At 39.4% G+C, this 5,963-nt stretch overlaps 1 long non-coding RNA gene across 2 annotated transcripts in view; it reads left to right on the plus strand.

Moving 5' to 3' along the window:
• The first annotated feature begins 3,353 nt into the window (after positions 1-3,353).
• Positions 3,354-5,963, plus strand: part of LOC310799957 — a 15,139-nt gene continuing 12,529 nt past the window's right edge. Inside the window, exon 1 of one of the 2 annotated variants that reach the window (XR_014553839.1) lies at positions 3,354-3,437. This is a non-coding gene — a long non-coding RNA (uncharacterized lncRNA). Of the gene's footprint in view, positions 3,438-4,415; positions 4,500-5,963 lie in introns of those variants that run through there. The other variant, XR_014553840.1, reaches the window with a different exon arrangement.

The raw sequence follows: 5,963 nt of genomic DNA on the forward strand, positions 1-5,963 counted from the left end.
CTGGTGTAATGTGTTCAGCTTTCTTGGTTCTTGTTAGAACTCTAGCAGCCGCATTCTGAATGAGCTGTAGTTGTTTAATAGCTTTTTTGGGAAGACCATTGAAAAGACTGTTGCAGTAGTCTAGCCTGCTAGAAATGAAAGCATGAATTAGTTTTTCAAGATCTTGTTTGGACATATAGCCTCTAATCCTTGCTATATTTTTTAGATGATAGAAGGCAGATTTTCTTATCTTTCTTATCTTTCTTATATAAATATGGGGGATGTTGAATGTGTAAAAGCTATTTTACGGACCCATTAGGTGGCGACAGTGCTCTCCAGATTAGAGAAAGGTGAGGAAAAAAACAGAAGAAGCCGTGGGGACACGGAAACCGCATCGGTATGCATCGATATGCATGAAGCATAACGTTAGCTGTGCCTGCAGCAGCCAATCTGCTCCCACAATTGAGCCCCTCCGTCTCCGCTGCGATAGCTCCTCCACATGATTAGTTGTGGAGTTGTTATTATTCTCAGTTTTGATTTTTTGATTTTATTTTATTAGCACCATACAAAAAAAAAAAGGCAAGCAAGAACACAAAAATAAATAAAAGACAGTGCAGGGAGAGAAAGGAAGCCCAGTGGGCTTATTCAGAGCCCTCTCCCATGATAAAACATTAATTTCTACAGTTTATAGGAAAGACAATTAAACAAGAAAAGAAAAGAAAAAAAAGAAAAAAAAAAGATGTGTAATCAAAACAAACACAAGGATTCAGGATAATTCAATGTTACATAACCAATTCAATAATTACATTGACAATTAAGGTTACGGTTGAATAGAAAATAAAATATGAAAGGAGAAACATATAGATGGTCAGGACAAAATGAGATGCTCTTTAAGGAGTTTCTTAAAGGATGTCAAGGATGTAGTTGTTTTGAGTGGCAGGGACAGGTTATTCCACAGCTGGGGACCTCTGAAAGTGATGCAACATTGATGTTTAGATGTTCTGCAGTATGGTAAATAAAAATTGTCTCGATGTCTGGTTTGGTATGAATGAAAGTCAGAAGAGAGGTTAAAGAGGTTGAGTAATGACACTGGAAGAGTTTGCTTACAGTTCAGAATTTTGAAGATAAATATGCATGTTTGGTAAATATTTAACTTGTCAATTGTCAATAAAGAGTACTGTCTGAAAAGTGGAGCAGAGGGTTCACAATACTCAGAGTGAGAAATTATTCTTAGGAATCTCTTCTGAATAAGGAGTAATTTACTAGTGTATGAAGAAAAGGTTGCAGCCCAAACAATATTGCAGTAGTTGAGATAAGGAAAAAGAAGACTGTAGTATAAAGTGAGATATGAAGTTGGGTGGATAAATGGGAGCACCCTTCTCAGTATTCCAATAGTTTTCATGGATCTACTGCAAACCAGATTAATATGATCTTTCCAGGTTAGATTACAATCAACTATAACACCTAGGAATTTTGTATTTAATACTTGAGGAATTTGCTTTCCATTTATAAATACTGTAGCATCCTCTGTGGCATAATATTTGTTTTTATTGCCAAAAATCATGAAGTTGCATTTAGAAACATTAAGAGTAAGCTTATTTAACTCAAACCATTTAGAGACAATAGACAATTCAGCATTGACACACTGGATCAGAGATTTAAAGTTGTGGTGTGAGGCTATAAGATTGGTGTCATCGGCAAAAAGGATTGGGAGAAGATGATTACAAGAGGAGGCTAAATCATTAATGTAAATCAAAAATAACAAAGGACCAAGAATAGAACCTTGAGGAACCCCACAGACAATCTTTGATTTCTTGGAAGAGCTACCATTAATATAAACAAAATGCTCTCTATCAGATAAGTAGTTGGAGAGCCACAGGAGAGCAACATCATCAACCCCATATCTATTTAGTTTGGAGATTAAAGTTCCATGATTAACGGTATCAAAAGCTTTGGATAGATCAAGAAAGACACCAAGAGCAAATTTCTTGTCATCCAATGCTGTAGATATATTATTAACTAATTGTAATAAAGCATGCTCAGTAGAATAACATTTTCGAAAACCATATTGGTGTGGGTATAAGATTGTTTACAGTAAGGTGGTTTGAGATCCTAGTATACACCAGTTTTTCTAAGATTTTTGAGATGCAAGGGAGAATCGATATAGGACGGTAATTACCAAAAGCTTTAGGATTAGAAGCGCTGGGAGCCGGCGACAAAAACGGCGGAACGCTGTGAAAAAGCTGGGTTTTCAGTGCAGAGCAAACGCAGCAGAGAGCCACCAGAGACACACCCACGGAGGAGGGGTTTGCAGTTGAGGGGGGTGGGGCATGCAGGGCAGCATACAACACTGACCCAGACAGCAGGCTCGATGGACAGATTGGTTGACAAACACAAGCTAGAATATCTGATGCCCACCAGCAGTAGCCTAAATCAAGACCAGCAAGAAGGTGTAGGGTCTGTGCACGCAGGGGCCAGCGCTGCTGGTTGCAGCTAAAAAATATTATTTTGCCAAAGAAAATTCCTTTGTTTTCGCTGTTTTATTGAAGGAAATTATTTTTGAGGTGTCACTACATCAGAAAATATTAGCTTCAGAGTCAGTGATGTGCTTGAAATGCTTCATTTCACAAAAGGCTCATTATCTCAGCTTCTAATTTGAAACGTCTGTTTTTGGTGAAAACAACCTATCTTCTACTGCTGCCAAAGAACGGAAAATGATATCAATAAACTTTTTTTTGCTGATGATACAATAGAGTCTCATCGTTCTTTGGGCGTGTTCGGTGTTTACATAGTAATATCACACAATATTCTGTGGGCCTCGAGAAATCACTGAAAACGCTCTGAAAGGGCTGGCACTGGGAGCATCCGTTTTCCAAAAGTGGCTGGCACTCAATGAGTTAATAGAAGAAAATAATCACTACATTGATCAATAATGAAAATAATTGTTAGTTTGCAGCCCTAATATTTCCTGTCATCAGTTTGAGTTAAACCCACACTCAAAATCTTTGGATACTAAGTAGATTCAATAATAAATGGAGAGAGGGGGGAGTAAAGTGATAGAGAAGCTGTGAAAAAAAGCAGGTTATCTTGGCCGGTCAAAAAGTATTCTTGGGATTTATTTTTAGTTCATCAGCATTGGCAGGTGAGCCCAAATTTAATTTCAGACACTGGTTCCACTCTCTTTACTTTGAGTGAGACTTCGACTCTGTTCCTTTTTGCTGCTGATGTTCCTTGTATTGAAAGAAAGAAAGAAAGATTAAAGTCTGTCCAGTTTGTTTAAAGCTTGTTGTTGTGTTCAGTGTTGGACTACAGAGTGATGGAGGCAGAGAAGAAGGTGGAGGAGCAGAGACAGGAGTCAGATGAGGAGGCAGCAGCTCTCAGAGCTGAGCTGAGCACCACCAACACCGAGCTGCAGCTGCAGAAGAAGAAGGTGGAATTTCTGGAGTGGGAGAATGCAGGTCAGATGCCGCGGGGAACCGCACATCACAGCTAGTACTTATCTATACCTAGTACTGTGGAGTTTATTTGCTACTGAAAAACAACCAAATGGTCCATTTCCAAAAGTAGACAAATCTTTTTCTACACATATCGTGACATTTACAGACCTGTGTCGCAACTTTGTATATAGAGTAAATGTTGACTTAAAGTGCTGACTGTCCACTTTAATTTGAGGATGTTTTCAGCCACACTTAAAACAACAACTAAACAAATACATCAAGTTTTGTGGTGATTTGTCTCTGTGCTTCCAGCTCAAGACTCTGCAGTGTCGTCCCTCAGAGACAGACTGACCCACACTGAGAGGGAGGTGGAGGAGCAGAGACAGGAGGCAGCAGCTCTCAGAGCTGAGCTGAACGCCTCCGTCACTGAGCTGAAGGCTACCAACACCAAACTGAACGCCACCAACACCCAGCTGAAGGCTACCAACACCAAACTGAACGCCACCAACACCCAGCTGAGCACCACCAACACTGAGCTGCAGCTGCAGAAGAAGAAGGTGGAGGATCTGGAGGGGGAGAACACAGGTGGGACGCTCCGGGCAACCGCACATCACAGCTAGTACTTACAGTACCTACACCTAGTACTGTGTGGAGTATATTATACTGCTACTGAAAAACAACCTAATTGTGCAAGTTCCAAAAGTGAAGATCTGGAAAATACCCTATTCTTTTTCTAGAGATATCCAGACATTTCCAGACCTATGTAGCAACTCTGTATACAGTAAAGTAACAACAACAAAACAAATCCATAAAGTTTTGTCGTGCTTCCAGCTCAAGACTCTGCAGTGTCGTCTCTCAGAGCTGAGCTGAGCACCACCAACACCCAGCTGAGCACCACCAACACCGAGCTGAAGGCTACCAACACCCAGCTGAGCACCACCAACACCGAGCTGCAGCTGCAGAAGAAGAAGGTGGAGGAGCAGAGACAGGAGGCAGCAGCTCTCAGAGCTGACCTGAGCACCACCAACACCGAGCTGCAGCTGCAGAAGAAGAAGGTGGAGGATCTGGAGGAGGGGAACGCAGGTGGGATGCCCCGGGCAACCGCACATCACAGCTAGTAGCCTTCTTACTTACACCTACTATACTGTGTGGAGTACTGTACCAGTAATGAAAAATAATATCTGTCTGGAGAATTTGGATTAGAATAGAGTTCATCCCAAAACCGCCACATTATTTTCTTTTGTTTCCTGTTATATTTACTAGTGCTGAAACTATTCAGCAATTAATCAACAAATTATAATTTTGATCATGGATTGACTGTCTTAGTCATTCATCAAGTAAAATACCAAACATTTCCTTGTTCCAGCTCCACTCATTTTCAGCTTTTCTCAGTTTAATGTCATTATAAAATGAACATTTTGGAAATATTGAAGTTATGTCCAGAACTATGTAGGAGGGCATAGGCAATATATTGATATTATATCGATATCATGATATGAGACTCGATATCATCTTAGATTTTGGATATGGAAATATGGTGATGTCTTTTCAGGGTTTTAAAGGCCACATTACAGTCAAGTGATTTTCTGAACTTACAGAGCGTTTTATTACTGTATTTGGCTTTAACCACTGAGTCATTATATAGTGATGATCATTTCTCAACAATCTCATTGTGTCAATATTTTGTGAAAGCACCAAGTTACAACTGAACATTTACTGTAGGCCACTTGGTAGAAAATACTGAGGAATATTATTGTGTATCATCATTCAGCCTAGAAATACCAAGATACAAGTTTGGTCCGTATCACCCAACAGTAGGAACTCTGTATATCAAGTAAATGTTAACATGACTATAATATACTTTCAAGTGCTGAGTGTTCTCTTTAATTTGATGATGTTTTCAGCCACACTGGAAGACAACAACAACAACAACAACAAATGCATAAAGCTTTGAATCTGTAGCAGTTTGTCTTAAACGTTACTGTTTAAAGGATGGCTTTAACGATTATCAACCCACTTTGTGTCATTATAATCTTGGTAATATGAGCACATGGGCAGTGTTTACCTTCTCTCTGTTTTCCTCACAGAGAACTCCCATTTCCTCCTCTGGCAAAATGCTCCATTGTTGTTTATTTTATTTATTTATTTATTTATTTATTTATTTAAGTATGCGCACATCCATGGAGAATTGCATTGAGAGCCTTAACGAGCCTTAATTACTTGCAGCTGGTGGGGGCGGAGTTTCTGCAGGCAGAGAAAGGGAGTGTTTTTCTCCATGAGTAAAACAGAGAGAAGGTAAACACTGGCCATGTGCTTATATTACTGAGATTATAATGACACAATGTGGGTTGATAATCAGTAATAACACTGAATGTTACTTATATTACTGAGATTATAATGACACAATGTGGGTTGATAATCGGTAAAGCCGTCCTTTAACACTGAATGTTAAGAAAACTGTGTCCATGTGTTTCTCGTCTAGGAGACGGTCCTCACCTGACCAAGTGAATGAAATAAATAAGTTAGATCTAAAAATCAATATTCAAT

The sequence above is a fragment of the Poromitra crassiceps genome (genome assembly GCF_964638095.1).
Source record: "Poromitra crassiceps genome assembly, chromosome: 29".
Classification (NCBI taxonomy): Eukaryota; Metazoa; Chordata; class Actinopteri; order Beryciformes; family Melamphaidae; genus Poromitra; species Poromitra crassiceps.